This window comes from Folsomia candida, unplaced genomic scaffold, assembly GCF_002217175.1.
Source record: "Folsomia candida strain VU population unplaced genomic scaffold, ASM221717v1 Fcan01_Sc007, whole genome shotgun sequence".
Taxonomy (NCBI): Eukaryota; Metazoa; Arthropoda; class Collembola; order Entomobryomorpha; family Isotomidae; genus Folsomia; species Folsomia candida.
In genome coordinates, this window is record NW_019091199.1 from 4,313,903 (window position 1) to 4,328,151 (window position 14,249).

Below are 14,249 nucleotides of genomic sequence, written 5' to 3' on the forward strand. Positions count from 1 at the left end.
ACCATGTGCATGCAGGGCTAAACCTTGGATGGATGTATGTACATTCAAAATTTCAAAGTTTTCAGAAAGTTTGACTTTATCATAAAAATTGTCGTTGTTTTTGGAATTTGGGAGATGGATGCGATGGGTTTGAAAGTGCGAGTGTGGTAAGGACGCTGCTATGAGAACTATGTGTGTATAATATTGCTCGTGATATGCAGGTTGGATGGCTGGGCATCGTAATTGCGTGGTTTTGGTTTCCGCATGGTTGCTGTCCCGTTATTGTAGCGATTCCCCACTGACTCAGATTCTAGGGACGACGACGACGACGCTGCTGCTGCCGTTGTTATTATTATTATTGTGGTGCAATGGCAGTGATTAGAGATTAGAGGATAATCTAGATCTGCCTTTGGTTGGGTAGGGTGTGGTTGCTTGCTATGCTACGACTTGCGGTGGTGGTGATCGACCCTCACAAAAAACTCGCTCTCAGTCAGCTCTCCTCCACATCGAAGATGAAGAATTGGCGAACTCTCATTTTTATTATCTCCTAAAATCGCCAATCTCGTTTATACATGCCATGCCCCCAGTTACTTAGTTTGCTGGTACATAGTAGTCGTCGCATATTAGGTTTCTTCTGCTCCTTCCACATTGTATGCAGCGTGTATTATTGCAGAATTGGATGGCCATCGACATGTGTCCATCGCCCATCAGGTCTGCATCGTCCACTACCATCTTCCACACCCTCGTCATCATCATCCCATGCACATGGCAGGGCTAATAACTAAATGAGAGAAATGCGAGTAATGAATTATTGACCCGATCAGATTGCCTCGCTGCCCTCGTCAACAAACAAATAAACGCCAAATCTCATTTGCAATAAGTGACTAATCTAGTTCTCTGGCGCTGGGGGAGGGCTCAAACTCTTTGAATTCTGCATTATCATTTTGCACAATTTTTTTCTCTTTCCATTTTTCCCTCAGTGCCTAAATCTCATATTTGCACACTTGATTTTATAGCCTGTCCACAAAATTAAGTAGATTACATTTATTTAGTAGCATTTCCATTTTTATTAAATTTTGTACACAATTCAATCCCTCCCTTGGAAAAAAACTACTTTGTACATGTGTCCAAGTTATCAAGAATTACGATGGCACGCGACAAATAAACCACGTAAAATGACTGCTGAGCATTGTTCAAAAATTTACAAAATCTGGGCTGATGATTGCACTACAATACATTTGCACATCCATTGTTGATCTCGCATTGTTCTCGCATCCTATTTCTATAAACCTTTAGCTTTTCTTTTCAGCTTTTAAATCAATTCTAATATATAACATACTCATTCCACATCACGTTATGCAAAGAAACGCATAAAATGCATGCATTGCTACTTGCTACCATTGTTGGGTGTCAAGTGTCAAGGGGTGCTTTTTGTACAAATTGCATAATAATTGTCTCATAATCAGAGAAGAAAAGTGTGCCCATCTCATGTCCCTCGTCGTCTGAATGGATGCAGAACGAGGCAAAAACTGAGATCAAAGAGTGGACGACATGGCATTTGGCGCAGATTTGATGGAAGATCCAACAAGAATTTGGGTTGCAACAATTGCTCTTGGAATTTAGTCCAAGAAAATAATATAACTTATTTAGATATTAATTGACAGGAGACCACCCAACTGCCACCCTTGAAACTCCCATTACCAGCCCAGGTCAGAGGTCAAATTATTAACAATTATTACACACAACTGTTTGTTTGGCGATCAAATTAAATATAACTAACTTTGACTTGAATCTTTTCAAAGCCAATAAATGAGAAGTGGATCTCGCATGTGGGGATGGGGATGGATTAGCATTGTCCAATCGTATAATATTTGTATGACGGCAATAAACGTATTTTATTCTTTACTACCAATTAGCCTCCGTTTATTGCCATTTATTTGCACTAATTAAATACGACGTAAATAGTTTATCACCGAATAAACAAGTCAATTTTGCAAAAATGTCGTTACAAGAGTTATGTAGTACACTTTGCCCCAATCAATTTCGAAACGTAAAGCATTTCATTTTTTAAATTTATTTCGGTAGACCACAAACGTAAACGTAAATGAATTCCTACCAGTTTTTTTTATTTATCTCTTTTTCTCTCCTTTTCTTCTTTACGAATTGAACTGCCAAACCGGTTTAATATTACAATTAAGTTTGTGCACCCATAAGTGCATGCATACATAAATCGAGATAATACTCCTTCAGGAATATGCTTATATGTGTACAAATCTTAATTGGTTTATTGCCGATTAAATGCCTTGTAAACACTGCAACTGCCATAAAATGATTTTCAGCCACGTGAAGACAAGTTTCCATATTTCGATTAAGTTAAAATTGCATTCTTCCAAAGATCTCATTTTTCCCAACCCATGTCTCCCTTTGGAATTTGGAAGAAGAAGAAGGAGCCGGTCGTCTCACATTACTCGAGTCGTGGTGCAATATGATAATCGAGAGAAGATGAAAGTGTGAATTGTGCGTCGCATTGGTGGTGACTCTGGCCTGCATAGTTGAATTAGCGTAGGTGAATTCTGATTAAAAATGAAATTAATTATTGGGACAAGCAGCAGAAGAAGAAGTAGTTGTTTGGATGATGGGTTGGTGTTGGTGGTGGTGGAGCAGAATGAGTTTCTTGCTAAATTTATGAGTTCAAGCGTCAAAACGTCAAAGTTGGAAGAAGCGACTTGAATTGAATGTTAAACGACTCGAGTGATCTGGTTGATCCACATTCATTCGCAGTGTCTCGCTCTCTGTCCTCCTGTCGAATGAATATGAACATCAGAAGAAGGAGCAGCAGAGCAAGCATGACAGATATGACTGTGCATGTGAGAAAGGTAATTTACGAGGAGAATCGAGATTGAAGAGATCGCCTTTTATTCTGTACGTTGGGTAACAGAGTGGACGTCCAGTTGTCAAAGTTGTGATGTGTAAATTATGGACTCAGACCCATCAACAGCCAACAACTTCTGGTTTCCTCTGAACTTTTAATAACAATAATATTTGATCGAATTCCCCATTCAAAGATCTCGGCCCACCAATTGTTGAAAAGTCATAGCAGAATGTGCTCTCAGGGCCAATTTTTTCCCATCATCATGACAAGTTATCGACGGGGTAATGTGATTTTCATAAAAATTCCATGTTGGCAAAATCATCGAACAATTAGAACAGCATGAAGCCTTTTAATCGTCTCCTTTTTGAAGAGATTGGTCCAACAATGTTTTTGTTCAAATCTTTACCCATTTGCTTATGGATCTCAACAACCGTCATTAATTTCATATTAATTACTGTCAATTCTTAATGAATTGCAGAGTAAATAAATTGTCTCCCATTAATCCATATTTGTATGGAGCGATGGATGTGCAGGGATAAAAAGTTGTGCATGGTGCGAGCGAGATGATGATGAACTTGGTCAATTCAATATCCATCTCTGCTAACTAATCGTAAATGCGTAATGACTGGGAAGAGATCCTCTTGAGCAGCGAAACGACTCTTGTGGTCCTTCCTTTCCCTATCCGAGTGGCTCGCAGGTTCTGTAAATGGCGAGAATAGAGAAAAACATGGTGATCGTGATATCATTAGCGTCCTTGGGGTCGTGACCCGTGCTTTAATTTGATACTCGATACTCAATCATTACCAAATCACCACAATCCAACCCACGTAAATGGCAGCGAGTAACAACAGAGCCACACGGTGTATGTACATACACACGTAGATGGTACATATATACCAATAATGAGATGATGTTGCTTGGTGGGCCAACGATACAGCCATCCATCCTCAAATCGTACATACATAATCATAACGATGAGAATATCTCTCTCTCTACAAGGAAAAATCTCATTTGATGATGGCCCATGAGTGAAGATGTCCAATCGCATCTCTCATCCGTCCACTACTTTCACCATTCATATGACATTATGGCATTACGGCAATTATTTTGACTCACATTGCCCCCAGCAGATCACAAAAGAAATCACATCTTCTTCTTCTCCTTCTCAATCGTCGTCGTAAATAAATAGAAGACGTGTTTTGTGGGGTCTATGTTTTGTGTCAAAAGTGGTTCAAGAGTGTGTTGGTGGTGGTCTTATTGTTCGCTTTTGTACTCATCCAACCACTTGTCATGCGAATGATTTAAGTGAGCACAAAACACGACGACGACGACTGGGATGCAATAGGAGCAGCATAATCAGTGGCGAGAACGAGAGTTTCCCAATAATCCAATTAATCATTATTCAGATCACTCAGAGGAGCAATTTCCTTCCTTCTTTACTTCCACAACAGAGCGATGCAGCCAAATCTTCAGAGATGCTCCCAAATCTGCACTGGCTAGTTTTGGGTGGGGCCATTCTCTCGATCATCATCATGCGAAATCCTCCTCGTCATTTGCATGTCCACCACAATAATCTCCACATATTCTGCATACTACAGATACGACTTGACGGTCAACTACAATGGGCAAATTGTTATGCAAAATTCTTCGCTGCTTTAATTATTTATTTGAAGCCTACGTATGTAAATGTATCGATGATCATGAAGAACCAGAGCCCAAATCGTATGATGAGTTTCTTTTGTCAACTTTTATCTCTCGCCGCATTGCGCATTATGTCCAACGAACAGCCCAAAAGTAAAAATCCTTGCTCTTTGAAACGATCAAGGCGACGAGCTCTTGTCGAGTGGAAGAAACAAATAAAGGAAAACCTCAAAGTCGTCGTCGTCGTCGTCTCAAACATGTGGCTCTCTTCTGGCCATATAAAAATATATCCAGCAAACGAAGCCAAGTATCGAAGCCAAGTGAGAGAGATCCACGACTTACTCCTTAATATGGTCTCGGCGAGTCCTAATATTTTGGCTTTGACTTTGGCTGAAACAATGGGCGACGGAGACGGAGAAGGTTAAAATGGTTGGAAAAATAATGTTGATTAATGAGAGTGTAATGAGTTATTTGAATTGTGCGAGTGGCAAATAACGGATCAAAAAGTTGTGCAAAGGAATAAATTGTGTATGGGACAAGGATTTAGTGAATGTGGTGAATCACTCCATTGCATTGACAAGCATCATGTCATGTCGTCTCTGGGTGACCATGAGATGGTTGCATTAATTGCTTATTTTGCACCATTCTAGGGCAGGTTTAGCAGATCATTCCTTCGAATTCGTGGCAAGTAATTGCACGCTAGAAGTGCAGCTAATAATAGTTCTCTGGTGGTGAACAGTAGTAAGATGCGGATTGTTCGTGTGAGACAAAGTCATCGAGTCCCATTCATTCCCACAACCACACATTATCATTCTGCTGATTATAGCGTCCCTCCTTGGACTCTGCCAATACGTACGAGCATGCCCTGTTCCCAAGATTGCCACCACCACCACCGCTGATGATATAAGGTGTGCGATGTCATTGGGAATTATATAAAGTCGGAGACAAAAGGATCAAATCATGCACACACGCTTTTACTCCTTGTTGTCATCCATGAGTGACGCTGACTTTGATGCTCGATCTGGTTCGCAGTCGTCGTCACTCCGCGAGAAGTTGGGCCACGAGATATGCAGATATGAATAGCTGTGGACGTATGGAGATACATTCTGGCGATGACTGGGGCGAATCGAATGTGCAAGTCCTCCCCTGTCGGTGGCTCTTTGTGGGGAAAAAAGTATGAAAAAGGGAATTGGGTGAAGGACTCTGTGCAGACTTCTTAAGACAGGGCAAACAATTGAGAGGTGACAACAATGGGAATACGATCACTCTGCCTCGTCCTGTGCATAATGCTATCACACGACGACGACGACGACGACGATCCGCGTTAATTTCCTTCGTCCGCTTCTCTCATTCGTCATCCCTTCGCCGCAACAATATCCCATTAACACTCATTTAAGGCTTAATCCAAAAGCATTTTTTACATGATTTGCGAATCCAGAGTAGAACAGTTCCTATTTTCCTTCTATCCTTCCTCTCACTCTCGGCTGATTTAATCGCTTTTCTTTCGCCGAAATTAAATCATTACGCTTCGCACCACCACAATCACGCTCCATTAAAACTCGAGGGATGCAGGGCCGCCCAACAAATGGACGCATTCATCCCACCACGCACCTCCTCCTTCGCGTTGCTCAATGAAGGAAGGAATAAAAAGTTAAAATATTACAAAAACACGAGATTAATATGCCGTAATTCGCAGCGTAATCGCAATTCGTTTGGTGACCAGTGATGATGAAAGTGAAACTGCTCATTTGTCTGGGATTAGATTTTTGGCTCCTAATTTCAGACTTGAAGAATGTTTCCTCAATAAAAGCAGCGTTAATATGCGCGAGGGATAGATTAATAATTTGTTTGATAATGGCAGATTTCTCCACTCGGTTGAGCAACCAAAACAACAACAACAACGAGTTGATGCTAAATTTGAGAGACTTTTTTTGAGAGCCGCATCTCATCGTCAGTAGGCAGACACTTGTCAAAAGTGCGAGATGTGAGGAAAATCATGTAGAAAATGGCCCGGAAGGAACCCCGGCGGCAGGTCACATATTGATGCAAGACAAAGCGCCCATGTTTCTCTAAACGTGAGTAACTGCGGATAATGATACGTTTCCCTTTAAAATACGAGAGACTTTTTCACTCAAGTGTCCAAACATTGAAATACTCGGAAGGCACAGCAATTAAAAGAAATAAAGCCAAAGTTCTCCCATTTAATTGGTCTCGCTCTTAATTGCACATTTAACCGCCTCACATTTCAATAATGTATGATTCACTCTCTCATTATTTGTCTACCCAAAACCACCCAAACTTATTAAAATTCAGCAGGCACGCTGACATTACCGACTTTATGGCTTACGTATTATTCCGTGAACTTTTAAAAGAAAAGTGTCAAAAGCTTCTCTCTCTCTCTCTCTGCTAAAATTCTGTCCCATGTGAATTTCCGTAAGATCATGTGAGCTAATAAAAAATGGATTTGCTTTCATCGCACATGTAATAAATTACTGCATCACCTTTGCATATATTCTTATACTTGGGTACACAATGGGAGAGCAGGTGCCTCTTTGTGATACAATGCATGCATAATTATTACTGCGACGTGAGATGTCATTCGTGTGAGATTATTGTGTAACGACAGCATCCAGCCAATCAAACATTCTTGCTCATCACCCAATCTCTCTGGGATGACTTGGCATGGATAAAAATAAGCGACACGCATAGAATTCAGTGGTCAGCGTACTTATTAATGACGACGAGGTGCGGATTGAGACGGATTCTTGTCGCATATCTAAATCGTCTCGTTCTTCTGCTTCCATTTTTACCTGCACTGACTGACACATTGATCATAAATCACTCCAAGTGGCTCAAAATAATGATGGGTTGGTATACATATATCCACATAATTCATTGCCAATAATCAGTGTCCTCTTTGTTCTCGTTGTGAAGACCGGTCTTGTTCTTTTTTCTCTGACATCGTTTATCATGCACATCAGTGTCCATCCCCACAAATTTGGTTGGAATTGCTCAAAATTACAGTCATTCCGCACCGCATGTAGATGTTTCAAAATTCCAGACATTTATGTGACTTTTGACTTTGAGAATTTGGATAAACGAGTGAACTAACAATATGTGAGGATGCTTTGCTGCGGAGAATACAAAACGCTCGAATTATTTAAGATGAGTATTTAGACAAGTTCATCAGGATGGCACTTACACTTTGGACGTTGAAGTGTGCATCTCACATGGTCCGCTCTGCATAGCAATTAGCCCGTCTTGTGATGAATCACACGCGCTGCTGAATTCGTTATGAATGACTCTTGTACACTTTTCTGGAAAGGATAAAATTTAAATGTGCAAAAAATAGGGGGAGAACAAAAGCTTCCTCCTAAATAGCTCATCACGAGGAGGGAGCTGTAGAAGATCATCATGAGCGATTAGCCTCTGGCACACTCGGTCGTCTCACAGAATACACAAGACTCCATTCATCCTTTTTATCCAGACGGTTGTGGTCCTTGTTTGGCCATTATACGTTCCCAGAATTCAGATGATTTATTAATCCCTGACTCAAAGTATCTCATTCTTACACAAAGATGAGAAATATTTATGAACTTTAAGAAACTATATTGCTTGTCTTCAACCCTGATGAATTTCGACAGCAACGATATGAGCGATGAATTGCATGCCGTTTGAAATCAAGAGCCAAACATCTCTTTGAGCGATATGAGTTGGCGAAATAGAAATTAAATTGATCCAGTTTTTGCAGCTAAATCTGTGATTTCTTCTTATGAGTGAGAATAACCAGCGTTAACATTACGGCAGAAGCACAACAATCGCAGTGGTGGTGTGGTTGTTTGTTGGAAAACAATAAGTATCCTCTTTTTTGGGTTGAATGAATTGCGGCGGAATGAAATGGTGAAGAATTAGCAGAATTTTATGACATTCCTCATTCCACATTGTTATTGTTATTCACATCAGAGTAGAAACATTAACAAAATTATTATGACATGTCCACTTGGTCGGAAAGACAACAGGCTCTCGTGTACTCCTACAATGACTGTTGATATGTTACGACTCTGTTTTTAATTAACCACTATAATTTCAATTTCAATTTCATATCCTTCAAACGTCTCAATTAAATTACACGAAATTTTTAACACACATTAGGAGCGGAATTAATGGAGGAGGAGACCACACCATGAACCAACCAAGAAACATGTACGACCAAGACCGCAGCAGTGTGTACTCGTCGAATACTAAAAGTCATCACAATTTGTGACCCATTACATGCGAAATTCAGAGAGGAAAGTGTGCTCAGGACTCAAATGGTGTAGAACACGGATTGTGTTTTTTTGCCAATTTTACCACAATTATTATTGCACTGGTAGAGCACATTAATTTCTTTGGTGGTGGTTTCTGAGAGTGGAGTGCAGTGTGTCAGTGGTGTGTGGAGGAGGAGGAGAGGAAGGCAGTGGCGAATATGATTCAATGAATTCACGCAATAATTATAATTTCGAGAAGAGATTTCGTTAAGTGAGTGAGATCGAAGGGATGGGACCGTAACCAAAAAGCAGCATTTCTCAACTTTACGCATTGTTTACTCACAAGATGAGAACTGAGGGTGCACTCTGTGATATAAGACTTATCTGGCCACGGTCTTTCCCAAGAGAGAGAAGAGGTCATTCCCTAGCTGCCTGACCATTCGATGCACTCATACATTCTGCCAAGATACCTCAGAGGTCAACACACGTCCCGCTCTAGGAACCACCAGATAAACGCTTCGTACATAAACAACGACGACGACATGCAGTTGGTACGAGCAGCAGTGTTGCACATTGTTGATCTCCCATAATGATGGCAACCACCTAATCATCTCATTTTCATAGTTTTAAGAATACAGCACTTTCCGTTTCACAACAAATCTCAAGAAACTCTTTGGGAGAATGATGATGAAGAGATAACATGTAATCGCAAAGCTTCCGGAAGACTATGCCAATCCAAAAATTTCTATTTTAACGCGTTGTCTCAATTTCACGTCGAGACAAGATCCACACAATATTTACCACATATTATTTGATCATTTCACCCAAATTGTATGTATATAATTGCCCCAAATTGAACATATCCCGAACAAATGCCATGAAGGATGCAGGAGAAAGCACCATCGCAGAATTCTTCTCCTGGAAGAAGTCGAGATGCTTGAGGTGTCCAGAATGTAGAATTTTGTGTTTGTTTGGCTGTGATTGAGTGGGGAGGAGGAGGGCAAGGACCTGCGAGTCTGAACAACGAGGTAAATATGGTTACGAGATAATGAGAGCAAAGAGTGCATTGCATATTACACGAGAGATTGCCGTCTACAATATACGATTCTGTGTATGAACTCTCCATTTGGTGAGTGAGTGAGATGTCAGGCGCTTTCCTCGTCGTCACGATAAGCCCGACTTAACCAAGACATGCGAGAGGGAGATGAGGGCGTCTTGCGCATTTCTTAACCACTTCGCCCCTATAACGACTATGTGGCGTTTTTGACCATTACGCCGAGTACGACCATGTGGCGTAAGTTCCCTTGGCACCGGAATACGACGATGTGTCGTATTGACCCTTGACAACGGATACGACTATGTGGCGTATTTTCCGTTCACGCCGGCCTACGACTATGTGTCGTATCCGGAAAAAATTAGGTCATTGCCTCTCCAAGCAAAGCAAAGCAAGAGTTATGAGTCAACAACCCGCCCTTTAGGCGGGAAGATAAATTGTCTCTTAGGAAATAACATTAGAAAGGGATGCAAAATAAATTTATAGCCAAGTGGCTATATCTAGCCAACACGCCGAGTTGTGAAAACTGTTTTTGCAAGGAAATTTCGACACCGATTTAATTCAACAACGCTTTACGATAAGATTAGAGAAATTGTTTTGCTCGCATGTAGCACAAACGGCGTTTTGGGCGAGAAAACTAAAAGTTTGATGAATTGCATCATTGCATGGATTTAATTATATACCACAAATAATCTTGCCGGTAGGGTAAACTACGTCAAAATTAATGATTACGTATCGGGTAAATCGGGCCGCTGAAATATCTTTTGGGCGGGAAAATTAAAAATTGAGAGATTTCCAGGAATTAGTAGAATTTAGTTTTCCCGCTTAAAATTGATTTCTATTCACCAGATGCGCCATAGTCTATTTTCAAGCAATTTCCTCTCACGTGATAATTATTCATTGTCATTGCTGTCTATTTAAAGTCATTGTAAGGATTTTTGGTTTTCCCGCCCAAAATCGGCTCCTAAGGCGCTTTAGGCGCTATAATCAATATTTGCGAGTTTACGTACTATTATGCAAGTATTACTCCATGCTTGTCTAACTTTTCATGCAATTACAATCATTTTTAAAATTCGGCGTGTTGGCTATTTTCGGCTATAAACATGGGTGGTTCGCCACAACTCAAAAATGCAAATTACAACTCAAAATTCCTTCTTGAAAGGTTATTCACATCAATTTTCATAAAAAAGTGTCCAGAATAATTCCGGTGGGAACACCATTTTTTAATTCATGGCCCAGGAATTAACGTCATGCAGTAGATAAAAATTTCGGGGTCAAGGGAGGTAAAAATTCGCGGTTACTAGGGGTGAAAGGTATGAAAAAACTCGTCTCCTAGGGTTGAAGTGGTTAATCAAGTGCTCTGCTTATTATTATTATTATTATTGTTATTATTGCTCTATCCTCCGCTGTATAGACACCACTCTCGTTTTCCTTCTTCACCACACCACCCACACCCCAACCAGCAAATGCAGTTTCATAAACGGCAAAAAATGAATCAAGCATTTTCCACAGTTCAACTCTGATTTTGTGTTGTTGATCTTGTTATGATTCTGCATTCACACACAATTGCGTGGAATGGGCCAAAAGTGCATGCAGACTATTATGTACAAAAGTCCGGCCGTACGTGTGCATGTATATTTTGGGGATGGATGTTAACCATCTCTCTCTCTCTTCTTATCTTCGCGGAAATACATGTCAACCGTATCACAGTTTCACTTTTGTTTTATCACAAAACTTTTCTGTCTGTGAATCCAATTACCAAACAAATACAACAATACACACATTTTTGATAAAGTACAAAACTGATGATTAAATAAATGTACATATCTATGAAAATGAGAGTAAGAACATCCAAGTGACAACATTTCGTGGTACCACCATTGGCCTAACAAAAGGCTCATGCATCGCAATATTCAGTTTATCATATCACTCTGTCCTCTCAGACATGTGGGGAATTTCTCAAAAATTTCAACTAGTGACGAATAAAATGTGTATGCATGCATCGTGTTCGAGACTTCCACATTTAAAAAATGCAGCGCACCGTGTATTAAAACGAATGGATAAGCCATGGCGAGGTTTTTAATTGAAATAATTTACATAACTTAATGACGAGATGATGATGACTTAATGCCCAAAGTGCCATTGACCTGGCTGGCAGAGTGTACACCTGAAATCGTTCCTTCTTGAGCATTCCCATCTTGATCTCCATTAATTAATTATTGTTAATACGCTTTGGTGAGAGTTGGGTGAGATGGTGTGTACCGAGGCAGGAGAGATAATTAGCCCTCGTAATAGGTGAGATCATCGTAAAACAGTTGTGTATCTGCCTGGCTGAGCTCATTTTAATTATTTGCTAATTATCCTCTCTTGATCGGTCTGTGCGGTTTGGATTGAAGATTTGCCGTTCGCTCTTCTCGTACATGGACGCGAGATCAAAACAAGACTAATAACATGGCACACATTCCATTAGCGAGTGAAGTAACACCACCACCACACACGCGATAAAAACAAATGTGGTGATGTCTGCTTCGTTGCATCCAAACCGTACAATTATTGAGAAATTTTCGATTTCTGCTTCTCAAATGGAGAAAAGATGGCAAATACTTTTGGGCAACATTAATCCAAATCTCATCAATCAGTGCCATTCATTATTATTCGTCGTCGTCGTCGTCCTCGTCGCTGTTGCTGCTTTAATAATCCGTTCGTTCGACCCTTGCGTAAATCGTCGTCAGCGCAGGAAAGTTTTTCGTGGTGGAGAGATTACACGAAATCAAGTCGAGTAGCCACTCCGAATGAGTTGGATGTCAAAGGGTGTCACGACGAGCATCAATCGAATGGATCTCTCGTAAGAGAGAGGTTAAGAAGACATTATTAAACGCGTCTCCTGCAAAGGTGAGAGATGACCCATTGGCAAATCACAAATACGCCATTACTTCATCCCTCCACTAAATTACTCTCGTCTCCCAGGCCAGATTAGATTAATGTGTTAATCCCATTGTTCACCCTGCACCACTGCCACTGCTCTGTTTGTTCCTCGAACAATGGGACATTTAGCTTCCGTTTGTTTACCGAGTCGATTCACAATGAGACTTGTGCTTATTTGTCGATACTTTGGAAATCTTGGGGCATTCTCCGACTAGCAGATCCTTCGAGAAGAGTGATGCACGAGGATGAAAATGAATTTTAAATAGCTGTACTATTTACATGCATACGTTTGGTTGATTAGTGCCTGTGTAAGTATTTACATCTGCATTGTTTGATTGGTGTGGAGTAGGTGGTGGTCGTGGGCCAAAGGGCATCTCGCATTTACGGCAGATTACATCTAAATTATTTCTTGGTGTTGGAAATCTCAATAACTTTTTTTCTCATTTTTTTACCACTTTCGTGACCCTTGGGGCAGATTATCTCTCACTCACACACAACCCACCCACCCAACAATGTGAGCAATGTTCATGTGCACGGGGAGAAAATAAGTCATATTTATTTACACTAATTTATGAAATGATCATTTACACAGAGGATGAATGAACAAAGTATTATTGGTCTCTTTAAAACAGATCAAAAATTTCATATTTCCACTCAAAATGAATGTATCAATCCACATAATTTGCTGTTTTTTTTACAAAAAAAACACTCGACTATGTAATATCTCAAGTTTTAGAAAATTGAAATGTTCATATTTTTTGTTGAAAGCGAGCAAAAAGACGAGTTGTTGTGAATGCATGTGACGTAACAAGAGCGAGACGACGAAATGTGGTCTTGAAGTCTCACCACGTCTCACATATTTTTTGTGTGAGCATTATTACCGTGTGATATTATTAGGCTGGGGAAGGTACGCGCTGTCTTTATCCTGTGTAGAAAGCAGAAATAGGAAGAAATAAGGAAGACATTGATGATGTGAGTTGATGATCACTCGCAGAATTGGACCAACCAATCCGCAAACCACACACGCCAAACCAACCAACTCGATCGAGTGAGCGAGTATCACAAAATAAATAACATATTTATTTTCTGTACATAATAACCTAACAAAAGTGGTAATGGGACGCATTATTGAATTCCATTGAGTGTGCAATCCGTATTAAAATCGATCAAATTATGACGTGTGGATGATGAAGTTGTAATAATAATAATAATGGTCTGAACATTATTCTGCTGAACACAATTAGTCGAGTGCGTACACACCATGGATTCGTACGATGGCGTGTTTCCTCGTTGTGAGATTTTGCTCCACATATAAATATTATTTGCACTGTTTGCACCTGATTAGTTGATATCCGTAACGTGAGGATTGAGTTGGTCGCTCTCTTCATAAATAAAAATGACACGGGGATTTACGATGTTTGTCTTGTTCATCACTTTGGTGTGTAAATAAAGTGTGAAGAACCATCATAACACTGGCCACGAAAGGTCAACAGTCTTCTGCTCTCACCTTGCAGCCAATTTCGAATTATGA